A 20,008-nucleotide genomic window follows, 5' to 3' on the forward strand; every position below is an offset into this window, starting at 1 on the left:
TCCCAGCAATTGCACTGCTGGGGATTTACCCCAAAGATACAGATGCAATGAAACGCCGGGACACCTGCACCCCGATGTTTATAGCAGCAATGTCCACAATAGCCAAACTGTGGAAGGAGCCTCGGTGTCCATCGAAAGATGAATGGATAAAGAAGATGTGGTTTATGTATACAATGGAATATTACTCAGCCATTAGAAATGACAAATACCCACCATTTGCTTCAACGTGGATAGAACTGGAGGATATTATGCTGAGTGAAATAAGTCAATCGGAGAAGGACAAACATTATATGTTCTCATTCATTTGGGGAATATAAGTAATAGTGAAAGGGAATAGAAGGGAAGGGAGAAGTAATGTGTGGGAAATATCAGAAAGGGAGACAGAACATAAAGACTCCTAACTCTGGGAAACGAACTAGGGGTGGTGGAAGGGGAGGTGGGCGGGGGGTGGGGGTGAATGGGTGACGGGCACTGAGTGGGGCTCTTGACGGGATGAGCACTGGGTGTTATTCTGTATGTTGGCAAATTGAACACCAATAAAAAATAAATTTATTATTTAAAAAAAGTAAAATGTGAAAAGATAATGGTGGAATACTGGATGATATAAGAATTCTCTTTTTATTTTTTTAAAAAGATTTTATTTATTTGAGAGACGGGGAGTGGGGAAAGAATGCACAAGGCGGGGGAGGGGCCGCAGGAGGGTTGAAGCAGGCTCCCCGCTGAGCAGGGAGCCCAGTGACACTGGGGCTCAACCCATCCCAGGACCTGAGATCATGACCTGAACCGAAAGGAGATGCTTAACCAACTGAGCCACCCAGGAAACCCTATTTATAATTTTTTTGGGAACCTCCATAGTATTTCCCACAGTGGCTGCACTGAGAAACATATAAAATTGTTGAATCATTATATTGTACACCTGAAACTAATATAACAATGTATGTTAATTATACCTGAATTTAAAAATGTGAAAAGGCAGCATGCTGAAAGCCAAGAAGATGAAATAGCAACAAAATGTTTGCATAATTGTTTCCCAGAACTGAGTATCATTATTTAGTAAGTGCATCAACAATGGGCTTCTTTTATTTTTAGATTTATATGTTTTGTGAAGTATCTTTTTCCAGCTCTGACAGTCACTTGAATCAAGTAAAAAAAATAAACAGAACTTAGAATCAGACCTTCAAATAGCTGTATCATAAACCAATATTTTGTTTAAACAAAGCACATTGAATGTCTGTGTTCTCATCAAAATGAGAGCAGAGGAAAAAAAATGAGAGCAAATGTTATTATACCATTTACAAATATTAAAATTAATTTTAAAGTGTTCATCTTATATCTTTATTTCTATTTTTATAGAAATGAATGTCTTATATAATATTAGTACAGTTAATACATTATTTCTAAATAAATATACATGTATTAGGGGTGATCAAAATTTTTAGTGGTAAGGGAGAATGATCAAAAAAGTTAGGAAATGTGTTGCTTAAAGAAGGATGAAGGGAATCCTTTTTTACTAGCTAGTATATGTTATCGTGATTCTGCTTGCATATATTTATAATGTATGTTAATTAGGAAAGAATAAATCATTCTGATGATTGTAATGCAGTTGCTCTGATGCAAGTAGGGCAGCATAGTGAATAGGGATTTGTGATCCTATAAAGTACATTCCAAAGTGAACTCTATTAACTAATTGTAACCAAGACAGTAACAATTTCTGAGATAGATCAATCTTTTTTTATTATTTTTTGTAAATTTTTTAATTGGAGTTCAATTTGCCAACATATAGTATAACACATAGTGCTCATCCCATCAAGTGTGAGGTGGACCAATCTTAAGCACTGTCAAAATTCATACTTATTATATGTATGGGTTTCCAAAACACAGTGAAGCACAGGCCTTAAAAGGTGGCAAAATCCACCCCCCCTTTGGGAAAAAAAAAACACTATTTGAAAATTTAAAGGTAACAGAGTGGATTTCAGAGCACAGAAATGTGAGACCAAAACTGATTATGTAGTAAGTCTGTACACTTCACAAAAAAAAGAAAAAAAGGAAAAGATTCCATGAAAAGAAAGCTCCCAGAAATGCAGGATTTCCCTAAACCTCCTGGTTTGGATCTAGCCACCTATGCATAAAGGCACCAACTGATAACATTTTTTGGTTGGTAACAGCTGAGTGAACATGCAACACTGCTTATAGTCCTTAATATGTTTCCACTGGATACTGCGTTGGTTATTTTATCAACTGTCCCTTTCAATTTTAGGGTGATGTCCCTGCAAGAAAATAACTCTAAATATTTTATTAAAATGTACCTGGTTTTAGATATCTAATAAGTCCATTCAAACAAATTTAAGGTAGATTCAAACTGCAAAACTGCTAAATCTGGTTTCTCAGTCTTTCGAAGTTTTCTTTGGATACAGACTCCTACTCCCCCCCCCATCTGCCCTCCCTCCACCCCCACCCCCTGCCCCCGCCAAGCCTCTTCTGGTTCCTGGATTAAATCATGTTAATGTATCTGGCCCAAAGATTTTTCTGTGAGACTTCCCTCTGCTGTCCTGGTAGTTACCTTTGCATGTCTGTGTGGTTTCAGGCCTTCAAAATCCTACTTCATTCCTCTGACCTGAAGCTCTATATTCTGCACTGTTTACAGAATAGTCACTGGTTAGGAGGGCCAGCTACTTGCTAAGTGCTATGCTAACTGGCTAAGGATAAAATCATGCATAGCCCTGCCCAAAAGCAGTTCACAGTCTATTGAAAGAAATACTTAAATAGGGGTTCCCTGGGTGGCTCAGCGGTTTAGCGCCTGCCTTTGGCCCAGGGCACGGTCCTGGGGTCCAGGGATCGAGTCCCGCGTCAGGCTCCCTGCATGGAGCCTGCATCTCCCTCTACCTGTGTCTCTGCCTCTCTTTCTCTCTATGTCTATCATGAATAAATAAAAACAAAATCTAAAAAAAAAAAAGAAATACTTAAATAGATCCTCATAAAAGAACATGGTGATCAAAGAAATATATTCACAAAGTATTATGAGAATACCAAGGTGGGACACCTACTCCAGCTTGGGGAAAGGGAAAGGGAACTAGAAAAAGATACCAGCGATAGCACGTGAACTGGTTTTAAGTACTGTGTACCAGTTGGTTAATGAAATAGAGCACAGAGCATTAAAGCAACATGGTATGGGCAAGCAGTACAGCAATACTGGATAGTAAACAGTAAGGGAAGGTGTGGAAGAAACAGGGGGTGGGGATCCTATTATGCAAGAGGAAGAGTTTGATGTACTATGCTCAGAAACATGGATAATTAGCCTTTGACAACAGGAAGCATTTAAGAGTTTTAGGTAAGGCAAAAGCTTGTTAGACCACTCTGACAGTTATGTAGAATATAGGTTTGAGAAGGCTGTGATATAAATCCAGGGGGCAGATGATGAGAGCCCAAAGGAGAAGGCAGTGGTAGTAGAGATGGGAAGGGGCATATTGAAAGCATAACACTCAGGTAAAACCTGCATAACCCATGAATGTTCTGTAACACAGAACAGCCTCTTCTACTAGGACTTTGGGTTCTGGTGTGCTAGATTTCTAATTAAGAGCATTATTGCTTAGAATAGTGCCTCTAAGCACTAGATCTGTGGCCAGACTGCCTGACTCCCAATCAGAGCTTCACCACTTTTTTAGCTCTGTGACCTTGGTTAAGTTATTTGACCTCCCTGAATTTCAGTTTCCCCATTTGTAAAAGTAGTGATTAATAATAGGAGCTCTTGCCTAAGGCTGTGAGGATTCCAGTGTACATCATAAGTAAAGGACATAGCATAGTGCCCAGTCTAGAATAAGCAGCCAATTTGGTAGCTGTTTAATTTTAATTATTATTAATCATATGCTTTGAAAACGATACAAGCATATGGCTGTTTTGACATCTTACTATGATATTTGAGAAATCTGATCAGTAGTCTTTCCCAGATGGAAAGTCACCATAGCACTTTGCATGGAGGTAGGCTGACAGGCATAAATATTAAGCAAATGTTAGTAACTGGATATGATCAGTTTAAAATATATTTATTTACACACTGTTCCAGACAGGATTTAAAATGACTTAAAAGGATACATATAACAAAACAAAATAGCATAATTTTAAAAATAGGATCAAAAGAAGAAAAACAAGAGTGGTGATAAAGTAGAGAATCAGAATCAAGGCTCCAAACCCAAAGGGCAACTGAGGCTTCCCAATGGTCCACTAGAGTCCAGACCCCCACAATTGCAGACAATGTGCCTAGGCCTCCCTACACTGGGGTCCATCCTCAAAAGTGTTTTGGTAGCCAAGTTGTTATTTTCCCCTAACAATGAGAAATTTATAACTACCTCTCAAGATCTGGGGTTTGCACTAGGTTCTTTGGCCCCTGACAATCGTTTTTCAATTTTTTTATTTTTTTTATTTATTTATGATAGTCACAGAGAGAGAGAGAGAGAGAGAGAGAGAGAGAGGCAGAGACACAGGCAGAGGGAGAAGCAGGCTCCATGCACCGAGAGCCCGATGTGGGATTCGATCCCGGGTCTCCAGGATCGCGCCCTGGGCCAAAGGCAGGCGCTAAACCGCTGCGCCACCCAGGGATCCCGACAATCGTTTTTCAAAACAGATTCTACAAAAGTAGAGTTTGCATATACTGAGGCATTAGCAGTTTTAGATACCTTAAAGATATCCACCAATTGATGAAGACGAAGAAAGAGGAGGAGAAGAAAGCAACTTATATTTCTATAATGCTTACTGTGTACCAGGCACTTTTTCTAAGCACTTCATATAGATGAGGTAGTCCTCATGATCATATTGTGAGGCAGATACTATATTCTCATGTTTTACAAGTGAAGAAAGGGAGGCACACCCTGATCAAATAAATAACTTGCCCATGGTCATACATCCTGTAAGTGGCAATCTAGCCTTTGAACCCGGGCAGGCTGGTTCTAGAGTTTGAGCTCTTAACTGCTATGCTATTCAGTCTCTTCTTTTTTCTGATAATATTGCTAATACATGGTAATATTTGGAAAAGGGGTACCTTACCCTCAGTAACTGTAGTTTTTTAAAAAGTCCTCAGTAACAGTGAACATTTGAGAGGCCCTCAGTCAGGCTTACTATTTCAGCCCTCTGACCTCCCCTCATCCAGGATATCTGTTCTAAAGGACAGTAGGAGCATATGGGGGATGTAACTAAAATATAATCTCTTTTGTTAGTTCTGAGAATCATAGTTGGGGACAACTTCCTCCAGACTGAAACCACATGGTTACCTTTCAATACCACCAAATTCTGTTCATAAATGGTTTGAAGAAATTCCCACTTCAACATAATACATACTTCTCTAAAGTAAGGCCCAGGGGGAAGCTGGGTGTCTTAATATATATATTTCTCCTGCAGAGTGGTTTTTTGGATACAGAGAAATATGGTATTATTTTCATGATTTCACACTTTTTTCATGCTCCTCCGCAACTCCAGACATCTTAAACCTACCATGAATCCTCGAAGAAAGATCTCCATAAACATGGGGCATAGAATAAGTCTATATAAAAGATCATAAAAACGAGACCATGTGTCCAAATACCACCCTTGGCAACAGGAGAAATGCATATATATGTCAAATACCATTTGGCTTTCCAGCTTGCAAGACCTATACTTAAAGCTACCTCTCACATAAGCCAGGAAGGTTCACAAGAGCCCCATGAGGTTGATGGGGTTTGGGATATGACCAGTTCATCCTCTTCTCTGCCAAAGTCCCTTTCCTTAACAGCCCAAAAGCTTAAAAAGATCAAAAATCCCCAACTGAAAAAATATATACTGTTTTAAAATCCAGCTCATTCATATGCATAAAACAATTTTTTAGGTCTGGTAAGAGCTGATACCTTGTCATTTTTCAAGAAGTCTCATGGCTGTGTGCAACACCACTATCTTTCCTTAGTCAACAAGCTTTTATAAACCATCACCCTTGCATAGGAGACCCTCTCCTACCAGGATCACAGATGGTGGGGATTTCTAAACTGAATTCTCACTAATCATCTAGTTCTTTCTTGCAGGCCATGTCACCTAAAAATCACCCACGCAGTTCCCTTAGATGAGATATCATGATGGTTTGTGACAAATCCAGCCCATGTTCACACCTAACTGTGATTTCATGCATTTGGTTTCTTTTTTGATTTTAGGAGAGCTGTGATCTAGCTATGGCTACAGAAACCTTAAACACAATCAAATGACCTATGATTGAACTTAAATTTTTCTGTATGTGTAGCAGATAATCTTAAGGTTTATTTAAAGCCTATAAGACATCAAATAAATGCTAATTTCTTTCAAATAAAATATCAGTAAATATATACATAATATATATATACATAGAAGAGTAGGTATAGATTGGAGAATACAAAATAAAGGTAAAAATATGAACGTACTACAAGCCTTCTTTCCCTTCTAAACTGCTTAACCATAATTACTTAACACATTACATCAAATCCCTAGAACAAGATTGGTACGTGCATTATCAACATCTGGTCTATAGCTAGAAGAAATATCCTGATATTAAAAACCCCTAAAGCATATAAAAATTAAAACTGCTAAAATGTTCAAATCACACATGTATATATTTGTTTTATCTTCAATTCTGACATACCAAATAAAAGTACCTTAAAAAGTTTTAAGGGGGGAGGTATAAATTTTCCTAATTCAGTTAATATAACTTACAATAAAGTAAGGCACTCGAAATGTCTAGTTGAACTCTCCTCACTCTGCATATGTAAATATTTGACCTTATCATTATTAGTTCTAAATATAACTCATAATCAGTAATCAGCATATGAATGAGGATGCCCTTTCACAAAAATGAATAATCTCCCCCACTAGATAATAAGCTGTATGAGATAAGGGACTTTGTTTTGTTCATCTCTGTACCTTCGATGCCCAGAGCACTGTCTGGCACATAATATGCATACAATAAATATTTGTTGATTAAATGAGCTGGCATCAAAAATATTAAATGTCATTCAGGCACACCTAAGAGCTTATCATCCAGGACTTCCCTTTTGATATCGCTAATTCAAATACCCTTCTGCTTCTTCACTTCTGTTCCTAGACAGTTTGAATTCTATCGTTTCAACTTCACTCTGTCAAGATTTTCAATAACTCCTTTTAATTGTATATATCTTATAAAAAAACATAACCCTAGAAAAGCCCAATTGTGTTTTATGCCTGCACCGGGGCTGCTGAGATCTGCTGGGAAAAAAATCACAGTCTGGTAGGTTATCAATATGAATTCTCAGTCACCAAGCTCACCTCAACACTGCCTGACACTCCAACTATGCTTTCCTGCTCACCACAATAACTATTTTAAACCTTCCTCAAACACTGCAGATCTCCAACCCAAACCTTGCCCCACTTCAACCACTGCTCGAAAGGATGACCTTTCCTGTTACACAACAGAAAAACATAAATGCCCTCAGACAAGTTCCTGCCACCAAATCTGTAAACCTATTTTCCTCTATATTCACTTTTTGTTCTTCCCACCTGTAATGTACTTCCTCTTATTTAAGGGTAAACCCTCTACTTCATTCTGGTTCCTCTCCCATCCAGCAGAAAAACTTTGCCCTGTAAGGGCAAAGAATTTGCTCCATTCATTATCCCTTCCTTCCCATCAGCTTTTAAAAATGATTTAAAAGCCTTAAAAAAAAATTTAGTCCCTGCTAAATTAAAAAAAAAAAAAGCCCATCCCTAGATCTCAACCTTTCCCATACTACACTCTCTCTGTTATTCAGAGTCATATTTCTCCAAGGAATTCTCTATATTCATTATCTATACCTCCTCGTATCCTCAATCATTTCTCAACCTACCAAAGTCTAGCATTCCACCCCAATCACCCCCTGAAATTGCTCTAAGGTCAAGAGGAACCTCCTAAATCCAGTGGATGGCAATCAGGCTTTACCTTCCTAGACCACTCTGGATCTTGAGCACCACATACCATTTTTCATGGAGTCATTCCATTTTGAAAAACTATCCTACTGATATTCTAGTACAGACACAAATATATATCATAGGGATGCTTGGTGTTCGAATAAGAAAAAAAAAAGGTATACAATAACACAAACATATCAATAAGAAAGTGATTATGTAAATTATGGTACGTACATATAATGGAATACTAGGTCACTGGTTTTCTTCTGTTTTTTTTTTAATTTTACTTAGTTAACATAGTGTAATATTGGTTTCTGGAATAGAATTCAGTGATTCATCACTTACATACAACCCCAGTGCTCATCATATCAAGTGCCCTCTTTAACACTGATCACCCATCTAGCCCATCACCTACTCACCTCCCTCCCCCAGCCCTCAATTTGTTCTCTATCTTTAAAAACTCTTAAAATCTTTTTTAAAAGGTGGGGGAGGGGCACCTGGGTGGCTCAGTGGGTTAAGCATCTGTCTTCAGCTCAGGTCACGATCCCTAGGTATTGGAATAGAGTCCCACGTTGGGTGGGCTCCCTCCCTCTCCTTCCTTATGCCTCTCCCTCCAATCCCCTGCTCCTGTGCTCACACTCCCTCTCTCAAATAAATAAAATCTTTTTAAAAAAAGAATCTCTTATGGCTTGTTTCCTTCTCTCCTTTTTAACTTTTCCCCTTTCCCATATGTTCACCTGTTTTCTTTTTTTTTTTTAAAGATTTTATTTATTTATTCATGAGAGAGACACACACAGAGAGAGAGAGAGGCAGAGACACAGGCAGAGGGAGAAGCAGGCTCCATGCAGGGAGCCTGACGTGGGACTCGATCCCAGGTCTCCAGGATCACGCCCTGGGCTGAAGGCGGCGCTAAACCGCTGAGCCACCAGAGCTGCCCTGTTCACCTGTTTTCTTTCTTAAATTCCATATAGGAGTGAAATTATATGGTATTTGTCTTTCTCTGACTTATTTCTCTTAGCATTATAATATACTCTAGCTCCACCCACATTGTTGCAAATGGCAAGATTTCATTTTTGATGGCTGAGTAATATTCCATTGTGTGTGTGTGTGTGTGTGTGTGTGTGTGTCCTTACCCATCTTTATCGACTCATCAGTTAATGGACATTTGGGCTCTCCCTATAGTTTGGCTATTGTTGACAGTGCTTCTATAAACATCAGGATACATGTACAACTTTGAATCTGTATTTTTGTATTCTTTGGATAAATACCTAGTAGGCCAATTGCTGGATCGTAGGGTAGCTCTATTTTTAACTTTTTGAGGACCCTTCATACTGTTTTCTAGAGTGGCCGCACGACTTTGCATTCCCACCAACAGTACAGGAGGGTTCCCCTTTATCCACATCCTCACCAACACCTCTTGTTTCTTGTGTAATTTTAGCCATTCTCACAGGTGTGAGGTAGTAGCTCATCATGGTTTTAATTTGTGTTTCCCTGATCATTAGTGATGTTGAGCATCTTTTCATGTGTCTGTAAACCATCTGGATATCTTCTTTGGAAAAGGATTTATTCATGTCTTCTGCCCATTCCTTAGCTGGATTATTTGTTCCTTGGGTATTGAGTTTGGTAAGTTCTTTATAGATTTTGGATCCTAACTCTTTATCACATATGTCATTTGAAAATATCTTCTCCCATTCTGAGGGCTACTTACTAGTTTTGTTGATTGTTGACTTCACAGAAACTTTTTTTATCTTGATGAAGTCCCAATAGTTCATTTTTGCTTTTGTTTCCCTTGCCTCCAGGGACATGTCTAATAAGAAGTTGCTATGGCTGAGGTCAAAGAGGTTGCTGCCTGTGTTCTCCTCTAGGATTCTGATTTCCTATCTCACATTTAGATCTTTTGTCCAGCTTGAAATTGTGTATGGTATAAGAAAGTGGTCCAGTTTTATTCTTCTGCAAGTTGCCGTCCCATTTTCCCAACACCATGTGTTGAAGAGACTGTCTTTTTTCCATTGGGTATTCTTTCCTGCTTTGTCAAAGCTTAGTTGACCATATTGTTGTGGGTCCATTTCTGGGTTCTTTATTCTGTTCCATTGATCTATGTGTCTGTTTTTTTGCCAGTACCATACTATCTTGATGACTATGGCTTTGTAAAATAGCTTGAAATCCATTATCATGATGCTTCCAGTTTCTTTTTTCTTTTTCAGAATTGCTTTGGCTATTCAGGGTCTTCTGTGGTTCCATACAAATTTTAGGAGTATTCATTCTAGCTCTGTGAAAAATACTGTCAGTATTTTGATAGGAATGCATTGAATGAGTAGATTACTTTGGGTAGTAGAGACATTTTAACAATGTTTGCTCTTCTACTCCATGAGCATGGAATGCTCTTCCATTTCTTTGTGTCATTTTCAATTTCTTTCATAAGTGTTCTATTGTTTTCAGAGTACAGATCTTTCACGTCTTTAGTCAGGTTTATTCCTAGGTATCTTATAGGTTTTGGTGCAATTGCAAACGGGATTGATTCCTTGATTTCTGTTTCTGCTGCTTCATTATTGGTGTATAGAAATGCAACAGATTTCTGCACATTAATTTTATATACTGCAACTTCTCTGAATTCATGTATTCCAAAAAATTTTTTGTAGAGTCTTTCAGGGTTTCTGCATAGAGTATCATGTTGTCTGAAAATAGTGAAAGTTACATTTCTTCCTTGCCAATTTGGATACTTTTTACTTCTTTTTGTTGTCTGATCGCTGAGGCTAAAGCTTCCAGTACTGTGTCAAATAGTAATGGTGAGAGTGGACATCCTTGTCTTCTTCCTGACAGTAGGGGAAGGCTCTCAGTTTTTCCCCATTGAGATGGGCGATATTAGATGTGGGCCTTTCATTATGGCCTTTATGATACTGAGGTATGTTCCATCTATCCCTACTTTGTTGAGGGTTTTTTAATCAAGAAAGGATGCTGCGTTTTATCAAATGTTTTTCTGCATCTATTGAGAGGGTCATACGATTCTCATCCTTTTATTATTGTGGCATATCACATTGATTGACTTGCAAATACTGAACCACCTCTGCAGTCCAGGAATAAATCCCACCTGATCATGGTAAGTAATTCTTTTAATGTACTGTTGAATTCAATTTGCTAGTATTTTGTTGAGAATTTTTGCATCCATGTTCATCAGGGATGTTGGCCTGCAATTCTCCTTTTTAGTGGGGTCTTTGTCTAGTTTTGGAATCAAGGTAATGCTGGCTTCATAGAATGAGTTTGGAAGTTTTCCTTCCATTTCCATTTTTGGAACAATGTGAGAAGAACAGCTATTAACTCTTCTTTAAATGCCTGGTAGAGGGGGATCCCTGGGTGGCTCAGTGGTTTGGCACCTGCCTTCAGCCCAGGGCGTGATCCTGGAGACCCGGGATCGAGTCCCACATTGGGTTCCCTGCACGGAGCCTGCTTCTCCCTCTGTCTGTGTCTCTGCCTCTCTCTCTCTCTCTGTGTCTCCCATGAATAAATAAATAAAATCTTTGAAAAAAATAAATGCCTGATAGAATTTCTCTGGGAATCCATCTAATCCAGGACTTCTGTGTGTTGGGAGATTTTTTATTACTGATTTAATTTCTTTGCTGGTTATGGGTCTCTTCAAATTTTCTATTTCTTCCCATTTCAGCTTTGGTAGTTTGGTGGTTTCTAGGAATTCGTCCATTTCTTCCAGGTTTCCCAGTTCATTGGCATATATTTTTTATAATTTTCTCTCATAATTGTTTACATTTCTCTGGTGTTGGTTGTGATCTCTCCTCTTTCATTCGTGGTTTTATTTATTTGCAACCTTTCTCGTTTCTTTTTGATGTATCAATTTTGTTAATTCTTTCGAAGAACCAGCTCTTAGTTCGTTAATACATTCTATTAGGGTTTTTTTTTGTTTCCATATAATTTATTTTTGCTCTGATCTTTATTATTTCCCTTCTTCTGCTGGCTTTAGGCTTTATTTGCTGTTTCTTTCCTAGCTCCTTTAGGTTTAAGGTTAGTTTGTGTATTTGAGATTTTTCTTGCTTCTTGAGGTAGGCTTGTATTGGTATATACTTTCCTCTTGGGACTGCCTTTGCTGTATTCCAAAGGCTTTGAGCTATCGTGTTTTCATTTTCATTTCCTTCCATGTATTTTTAAATTACCTCTTTAACTTCCTGGTTAACCCATTCATTCTTTAGTAGCATGTTCTTTAATTCCCATGTATTTGATGTCTTCCCAAATTTTTTCTTGTGGTTGACTTCAAGTTTCATAGTGTTGCGGTCTGAAAATATACATAGCATGATCTTGATTTTTTTGTACTTGTTGAGAAATTATTTGTAACCCAGTATTTGATCTCTTCTGGAGAATGTTCCGTGTACACTCAAAAAGAATGTATAATCTGCTGCTATAGGATGAAATGTTCTGAAAATATCGATTAAGTGCATTTGGTCCAGTGTGTCATTCAAAGCCATTGTTTCCTTGATTTTTTTCCTTAGATGATCTGTCCATTGATGTAAATACATTGTTAAAAACCTCTATTATTATTATATTATTATCAATGAGTTTCTTTGTTATTAATTGATTTATATATTTTGGATGCTTCCATGTTGGAGGCATAAATATTTACAATTGTTAGATCTTCTTGATGGATAGATCCTTTAACTATAATACCCTTCTTCATCTTTTATTATGGTCTTTGTTTTAATATCTAGCTTGTCTGATATAAGTATGGCTACTCTTTCTTTTGATGTCCATTAGCATGATAAATGGTTCTCCATCCCATCACTTTCAATATGCAGATGTCTTTAGGTCTATAATGAGTCTCTTGGAGGCAGCATATAAATGGATCTTGTTTCTTGCCCATTCTGATCCCCTATCTATGTCTTTTGAATGGAACATTTCATCCATTCACATTCAGAGTGATTACTGAAAGATATAATTTTAGTGCCATCGTGTTACCTGTAAAGTTGATATTTCTAGTAATGTTCTCTGGTCATTTGTAGTCTTTGGTGCTTTTGGTGTTTTTTTTCTCCACTCAAAGAATCCCCCCTAAAATTCCTTTCAGGGCTGGTTTAGTGATCACTAACTCCTTCAGTTTTTGTTTGTTCAGGAAACTCTATTTCTCCTTCTATTCTGAATAACACCCTTGGTGGATAAAGAATTCTTTCCTGCATATTTTTCCCATTCAGCATGTTGAATATTTCCTGCCACTCTTTCCTGGACTGGTAAGTTTCTGTGGATAGATCTGCTATGAACTGTTCTGTTTTCCCTTGTAGGTTAAGGACTTTTTTTTTCCTTGCTGCTTTTAGGAATCCTTCCTTGTGTATTTTGTGAATATAACTATGATATGCCTTGGCAATGGTTGGCTTTTGTTGAATTTAATGGGAGTTCTCTGTACTTCCTGGATTTTTATGTCTGTTTCCTTCCCCAGATTAGGCAAGCTTTTAGATATAATTTGTTTGAATAAACCTTCAGCCCCTTTTCCTCTCTCATCTTCTGAGACTCCTGTGATACAAATGTTATATGTTTTAATAAGTCACTGAGTTCCCTAAGTCTACTTGCATGATGCATTACCTTTCTTTCCCTCTTCTTTTCAGATTCATTATTTTCCATAAGTTTATCTTCTATATCACTGATTTTCTCCTCTGCTTCATTCTTCCTAGTTTTTATGGCCTCAACTTGGGATTGCATCTCAGTTATAGCATTTTTAATTTTGGCCTGACTAGATTTTAGTTCTTTTATTTCTGCAGCAAGGGATTCTCTAGTGTCTTTTATGCTTTTTTCACACCCAGCTAGTACCCTTATAACCATTGTTTTAAATTCTAGTTCAGATATCTTACTTATATCTATACTGGTTTAATCCTTGGCCATGAGTTCTACTTCCCATTTCTCTTTTGGGGTGAATTTCTCTGTCTAATCATTTTGTCCAGAAAAGAAATTAAGAAAGAAAAACACAAAACAAAATAAAAAAGAAGGAAAAGAAAAGAAAGCAAAACAAACTAGATCCTGGGTGTGTTTTGGTCTGCCTCTTAAAAGAACCTAGATCCCGGCCCCACAAACTGGACCAATCTCCGTAAAGGGCTGGAGCGCACAGCTGGCAGGGCATTTGGGAGAAGCCAGTTGGTTAGGCAGACTGACTCCAGACGGAGATGGCTGTGCCCTGCTGCCTTCAGGAGCCGTGTGCCCCAGGAGCACGATTCCAGCAGCACAGGGCCCCAGATCCCAGGTCCCCAAGCGGACAAAGCCCATGATCCTGCACTCCCCCTGGGACAGGTGGAAGTGAGGAGGGCATAGGACAGTGAGAACTCTCCTGCCACTGGGCACCCTGCAAGCTGTGCAGATCAGTGCACCTGCACCAGCCCTGGGAGCATCTAAGCCAGTGCAGATTGGGAGACTGCATTAGTTACTAGTGGGAGCTGACTCCAGAGCTGGAAATCTGGCTGCCAACATTGTTCTTTTTCCTCCTTGTTTCACCCTTTGCCACCAGGGAATAGGGGCCTCACAGGATAAACAGTTCTCACTGAGCCTGGCAACCCACAGGGAGCCGGACATCTATGCCCAGGCACAGACACCTGAGAATCAGCAGAGCAGACCCCTCCCCCAGAAGACTAGCTGGAAGAAAAAAGAAAGAACAAATTTATTGACTAAGCAGTACTGGAAATCTCCAGGACTGAGGGAAAATATTATGTAGAACTAGAGGGTCCTTTTTTGTTTCTTTTCCCATTATGTTTCCATTATGACTTGCTTTTATATCAGACTAAAAATTTCCAATATCTTTTCGGTTTCCCACCTTAACTACAATATTTTACCAGCTCTCCATTTTTAAGTGTTTTCCTTTTTTGACTTTCATATTTCTACAGTTACATGTCTTCACTATATTTCTCACTTCTGGACTCCCTTCAACGTATTCATTTTAATTTTGGTAGATATAAGAGATAGGGGTTTTTCTTTTTTCTTTTTTCTGCCTTGTTTTGCTTTACAATGGTGGAAGTTAGTACCTTCAAAAACACGACCAACATACACCCAGAACCAAGTGAAATACCATGTTGGTTCATTCTGTGAGATTATATTCTCTCTTCCTTCCCATTCTGCCCCCCCTTTATCTTGTTTATGTTTTGGTGGTCAATGTTGGGGTTTTCTACAAGTATTGCTGGTTTATATTAATTTGAGACTGAGCATCGTCTAACATACAGAACTTGATAAACTCAGAACCAAGAGGATCACCCTCTAAGACCCTCAGGTACACTACATTCTCTCTCCACTACCACTTCCTCACCACCACCATCCCCTCCTTTTTTTTCATTTCCCTCTTTTCTTTAATTTTTTTTCTTTTTCTTTTTTCTTCATGGTTTATGGTTTTTTGCTTTTTATTTTTACTAATTTGTTTTAAAATTTGTTTTTTACTTTAGGGGTCCTTTTGTTTTATTTTGTTCTGTTCTTTTTTCCCATTATTTTCTGTTCTCTGATCTCTTCAGAATCATCTAGGGCATATTTTACTTAGGTCATAGTTGATATTTTTGACTCATCCCACTCATACAGCCACTCTGCACTGAACAAAATGACTAGAAGGAAGAATTCACCACAAAAGAAAGAACCAGAAAAAGTACTCTCTGCCAAGAAGTTACAGAATCTGGATTTAAATATGATGTCAGAAATTCAACCCAGAGGTACAATTATAAAGCTACTGGTGGTTCTGGAAAAAAACTATAAGCGGACTCTAGAGACATTGTTATTGCAGAATTGAAATCTACTAAAGCCGAAATTAAAAATAGATTAATTGAGATGCTATCCAAACTGGATGTTCTAACTGCTAGGGTTAATGAAATGGAAGAGAGAGTGACTGACACAGAAGACAAATTGATGGTAAGGAAGGAAGCTGAGGAAAAAAGAGGAAAACAATTAAGACCCCAAGAAGAAAGGCTTGGGGAAATAAATGATAGCTTGAAAAGGAAGAATATACGTCTAACTGGGATTCCAGAAAACCCAAGAGACAGAGAGAAGGAAGCACAAAGTATATTTGAACAAATCATAGCTGAGAACTTCCAAAATCTGGAGAAGGGAACAGGCCTTCAGATCCAAGAGGACCCCCACCCCCCCAAAAAAGTAATAAAAAACTGTTCAATACCTTGATATTTAATAGTGAAACTTGCAAATTCCAAAGACAAAAAGAAAATTCTTAAAGCAGCAAGAGACAAGAGATTCTTAATTTATATGGGGAGAAATATCAGATTAACAGCAGACCTCTCTACAGAGACCTGGCAGGCCAGAAAGGGCTGGCAGGATATATTCAGGGTCCTAAATGAGAAGAACATGTAGCCAAGAATACTTTATCCTGCAAGGCTCTCATTCAGAATAGAAGGAGAGATAAAGAGCTTCCAAGATAGGCAGAAACTGAAAGAATCTGTGACCACCAAACCAGCTCTGCAAGAAATATTAAAGAGGACCCTGTAAAAGAAAGAGGACGCCCAAAGAAATAATCCACAAAAACAGGGACTGAATAGGTATTACGATGACACTAAATTCATATGTTTCAATAGTTACTCTGAACATAAAAGGGCTAAGTGATCCCATCAAAAGATGCAGGGTTTCATACTGGATAAAAAAGCAAGACCCATCTATTTGCTATCTTCAAGAGACTCATTTTAGACCTAAGGTTATCTACAGCCTGAAAATGAAAGGTTGGAGAACAATTTACCATTCAAATGGTCCTCAAAAGAAAGCTGAGGTAGCAATCCTCATATCAGATAAGTTAGAGTTTATTCCAAAGCCTGTAGTAAGAGATGAAGAGGGACAGTATATCATACATACAGGGTCTATCCAACAAGAAGACCAAACACTCATGAATATTTAAGCCTCTAATGTGGGAGCTCCCAAGTATATCAATTAATCACCAAAGTGAAGACATACTTAGATAAAAATACACTCATAGTAGTAGACTTCAACATGGCACTTCTGCAAATGACAGATCTTCTAAGCACAACATCACCAAAGAAACAAGGACCTTAAATGATACCCTGGACCAGATGGATTTCACAGATATATACAGAACTTTCCATCCAAACGCAACTGAATACACATTCTTCTCAAGTGCACATGGAACTTTCTCCAGGATAAACCATATACTGGGTCACAAATCAGCTCAACTGATACCAAAAGATTGGGATTGTCCCCTGCATATTTTCAGACCACAATGCTTTGAAACTAGAACTCAATCACAGGAAGAAATTTGGAAGAAACTCAAACACATGGAAGTGAAAGAGCATCATTTAAAAGATAAATAGGTCAATCAGAATTTTAGAGATGAATTACAAAGATTCATGGACACTAATGAAAAGGAAGATACCCTCGTACAAAATCTTTGGTATACGGCAAAAGCAGTCCTAAGAGTGAAATACATCGCAATACAAGCATCCCTCAAAAAATCGGGAAAAACTCAAACACACAAGCTAACCTCACACCTAAAGGAACTGAAGAAAGAAGAGCAAAGAAAACCTGCACCAAGCAGAAGAAGAGACATAATAAAGATTCGAGCAGATTTCAATGAAATAGAGACCAGAAGAACTGTAGAATAGATCAACAAAACCAGAAGTTGGTTCTTTGAAAGAATTAATAAGATAGATAAACCCCAAGCCAGCCTTATTAAAAAGAAAAAAGACTCACATTAATAATATCATGAATAAAAGAAGAGATACCACAACAAATACCAAGGAAATACAAACAATTTTTAAAAAGTATTATGAGCAGCTACACACCAATAAATTAGGCAATCTAGAAGAAATGGATGCATTTCTGGAAAACTACAAATTACCAAAACTGTAACAGGAAGAAATAGAAAACCTGAACAGGCCAATAACCAGGGAAGAAATTGAAGCAGTCATCAAAAACCTCCCAAGACACAAAAGTCCAGGGCCAGATGGCTTCCTAGGGGTATTCTAGCACATGTTTAAAGAAGAAATAATACCTATTCTACTAAAGCTGTTCTGAAGGATAGAAAGGGATGGAATATTTCCAACTCATTTTATGAGGCCAGAATTACCTCTATTCCAAAACCAAAGACCCCACCAAAAAGGAGAATTATAGACCAATATCTCTGATGAACATGGATGCAAACATTCTTAACAAATACTAGCCAATAGGATCCAACAATACATTAAGATTATTCACCATGACCAAGTGGAATTTATCCCCGGGATGCAAGGCTGGTTCAACACTCGTAACACAATCAACCTGATAGATCACATCAACAAGAGAAAAAACAAGAACCACATGATCCTCTCAATAGATGCAGAGAAAGCATTTGACAAAATACAGCATCCATTCCTGATCAAAACTTTTCAAAGTGTACGGATAGAGGGAACATTCCTCAGCATCTTAAAAGCCATCTACAAAAAGCCCACAACAAATATCATTCTCAATGGGGAAAAACTGAGAGCCTCTCCCCTAAGATCAGGAACACGACAGGGATGTCCACTCTCATCACTGCTATTCAACATAGTACTAGAAGTCCTAGCCTCAGCAATCAGACAACAAAAAGAACTAAAAGGCATTCAAATGGGCAAAGAAGTCAAACTCTCCCTCTTCACAGATGACAAGATACTGTACATAGAAAACCCAAAGACTCCAACCCAAGATTGCTAGAACTCATACAGCAATCCCGCAGTGTGGCAGGATACAAAATCAATGCCCAGAAATCAGTGGCATTTCTATACACTAACAATGAGACAGAAGAAAGAGAAATTAGGGAGTCAATCCCATTTATAATTGCACCCAAAACCATAAGATACATAGGAATAAACCTAACCAAAGACATAAAAGATCTATACCCTAAAAACTACAGAACTCTTCTGAAAGAAATTGAGGAAGACACAAAGAGATGGAAAAACATTCCATGCTCATGGATTGGAAGAATTAATATTGTGAAAATGTCAATGCTACCCCAGGCAATTTACACATATAATGCAATCCCTATCAAAATACCATGGACTTTCTTCCCAGAGTTGAAACAAATTATCTTAAGATTTGTGTGGAATCAGACTGACCCCGGGGCAGCTGGGGAGCATGTCAACTCTGGCCCGGAGGAGGCTCATGCGGGATTTAAGCGATTCCAAGAGGACCCACCTGTGGGTGTCAGTGGCATGCCATCTGTAAACAACATTATGCAGTGGAATGCAATTATATTTGGACCCAAGGGGACACCCTTTGAAGATGGTACTTTTAAACTAGTAATAGAATTTTCTGAAGAGTATCCAAATAAACCACTAACTGTTGGGTTTTTATCCAAAATGTTTCATCCAAATGATATCCTTCAGAACTGATGGAGTCCAGCATATGATATACCTTCTATCTAACATCAATTCAGTCTCTGCTGGATGAACCAAATCCAAACAGTCCAGCCAATAGCCAGGCAGCACAGCTTTATCAGGAAAACAAACGAGAATATGAGAAAAGAGTTTTAACCATTGTTGAACAAAGCTGGAATGATTCATAATAGACAAATTGTCTGTTAATTTTTTTCATCATTGTTGTGTATAATTAACCTTTCAGTAGAAAGGCTAACAAATTTTAAGTGCCATAAGTTTTAAGGATTCTGCAGAAAAAAAAAAAGTCCTTCAGTTTAGAAGCTACAAAAGCTTGTATATCTTGATTATTGTACTTTTTATTGCATGGTGTGAACTAAGTTATTGCTTACATAAATTTGTAATATATCCTGTTTGTATTTTTTTCCAAGTGTATAATGTTGGTGCAGAGTTTTCATGACAGAATGATACACATTTTGTAAATCTGAACTTTTTTCAAATAAAAAAAAAGATTTCTGTGGAATCAGAAAAAAACCCGAATAGCCAGGGGAATATTGAAAAAGAAAATCAGAGGCAGGGGCATCACAATACCAAATTTCAAGTTGTACTACAAAGCTGTGGTCATCAAGACAGTGTGGTACTGGCACAAAAACAGACACATAGATCAATGGAACAGAATAGAGAATCAAGAAGTGGACCCTCAACTTTATGGGCAACTAATATTCGACAAAGGAGGAAAGACTCTCCACTGGAAAAAAGACAGTCTCTTCAATAAATGGTGCTGGGAAAATTGGACATCCACATGCAGAAGA

The 20,008-nt window shown here is 38.0% G+C and overlaps 1 protein-coding gene and 1 pseudogene across 6 annotated transcripts in view; one reads left to right on the plus strand and one right to left on the minus strand.

The window, feature by feature from the left end:
* The window catches only part of SYTL4 (synaptotagmin like 4), a 79,436-nt gene that overhangs the window by 46,852 nt on the left and 12,576 nt on the right, over positions 1–20,008 (minus strand). The gene's annotated exons all lie outside the window — the stretch shown is intronic.
* Positions 18,958–19,389, plus strand: LOC119868469 (annotated as a pseudogene).

This window comes from Canis lupus, chromosome X (genome assembly GCF_011100685.1).
Source record: "Canis lupus familiaris isolate Mischka breed German Shepherd chromosome X, alternate assembly UU_Cfam_GSD_1.0, whole genome shotgun sequence".
NCBI classification, from domain to species: Eukaryota; Metazoa; Chordata; class Mammalia; order Carnivora; family Canidae; genus Canis; species Canis lupus.